This window comes from Ictidomys tridecemlineatus (assembly GCF_052094955.1).
Source record: "Ictidomys tridecemlineatus isolate mIctTri1 chromosome 1 unlocalized genomic scaffold, mIctTri1.hap1 SUPER_1_unloc_7, whole genome shotgun sequence".
Classification (NCBI taxonomy): domain Eukaryota; kingdom Metazoa; phylum Chordata; class Mammalia; order Rodentia; family Sciuridae; genus Ictidomys; species Ictidomys tridecemlineatus.
Window position 1 is genome coordinate 177,095 of NW_027520948.1, and position 1,884 is coordinate 178,978.

Genomic DNA, 1,884 nt, shown 5'->3' on the forward strand with positions numbered 1-1,884 from the left:
CTTTGGTGGAGATTAATCTGAAATACCTCCCCTTTGGAATCTGGCTGGGCAGCAGATATGAGCTGAGTTGAGAGGGCACAAGGGGGGTCTGGGTGCTCTTGGATGGTGGGGTGGGGGTAGGGTGGCAGACGAAGCTTGTACAGAGCAGAGGACAATAAATCTTATCAACAGGGGAAAAAAAGCATCATCCTAATTTCTCTGAGTGAAATTCAAGATTCGGTCAAATGTTCTTCATATCTGGGTGACATAAGTTAAACTGCCTACTCTAATATCACTTTGTTTGACTATGAGATTTTTTATTATTTGATTTTTTTCATTTACCTATTATTCCATGAGTCCTTTATACAATGTGTAATTTAATCAATGTATCTTTTAATGAGTAAATATAATTTAATATATTTGTTGAAATCATTTGTGGAGGCATGCATTAAAGATTCATAAAATACATTGCAGTACCTGTATCAAGTACTATCACAGGGGAAAATTTTAGCAATCAAATCTGAAAAAAACTTACACTCCCATAATGTGCTATTATTCAGAGAAATGTCAAGCAAATTTCTAAGCACTGTGGTACATAACTGTATCTATCAAATTAACTACTTTGAATATATGCAATAATTAAATCCTAAAGAAGTTATAGCCAATGTATTTGGCACATGAGAAGAGTAAATCCTTGTCCATGAATAAACAGGGCCATGTTTACCACACCCTGTGTCCCGACAATCAAATCCACCAACCAGGAAGAGCACCCAGTACTTCCCTGGCAGTGGCAGCTGACAGTCTTTTATTATGTCCATGAGTGATTCAGTGTGGGGGACAAAGACTGGAGCATGAGTTGCAGGTCAGCCCTGATGGTTTACCTCCCACACATCTTCTGTGACATCTATGCTAATGTGCCAGGCCTCAAAATTATGACATGGTGGATCATTAATTTTTGACCTAAATTTCTGACTTGGGTAAACTCTTAAATTTCCCTCAGTTTACTGTACTTCTTAAAGTACATCTGTCTATACTTGTTCCCTAAAACTTTATGGCAGTGTATGTGCACTCTGATTATTATTATTATAATTATAATAATAATAATAATAATAATAATAATAATAATAATAATAATTATTATTGTCATAATCACCATCATCATTATTATTTTCATTCTTCTTCTTTTTTTAACCAAAGATTGAACTTAAGTTCTCATCCCCAGTCTCTTTTTTTGTGTGTTTTACTTAGACCGGAGACTTGCTAAGTGGTTTCAGGCCTTGCTTCATTGCTAATTCTGTCTTGATACCTCTGATCCTCCTGCCTTAGCCTCCATAGGCATTGTGATTGCAGGCTTTCACCACCACACCTGTCTTGTAGCAGTCTTTCATCACCTCCCACAAAATATTTCTCTCCAAGTATTCTTGTGCCCTCACTGGCATATACTTTGATAATTAGCAATAGTAACTAACATATTCTTAAGAACAAGTTATCTAGTATTACTTATATAACACAATGAGAAAAAAATATATAATATCATATTCAAGATTTTAAATTACAAATTCTGAAAAACATTTTTTCACCATTATACTAAAATGAAAATATGGAGAAAAATATAAATGTACTTATTACATAAGAAAATACAAAATAATAAACATATATGATTGATTGATGAATACACTTATTGAAGTTTTTAGGCAAGGGAATTCTTGTGGTAGGAGCAGATGAGCACCCCAGTACTGACTACTGCAAGAAGCTTTGAATTGCTTAACAGGATCCAACCATCCCCACACTGTGTCCCATGGCTTCTGGTTCTGACTGCTCCAATGTTCCCTGCTAGAATAGAAAGACATTTAATGAACCTCAGTTAAAGTCTGTACACTCTACCTTTATATGCATTTTCTCTAC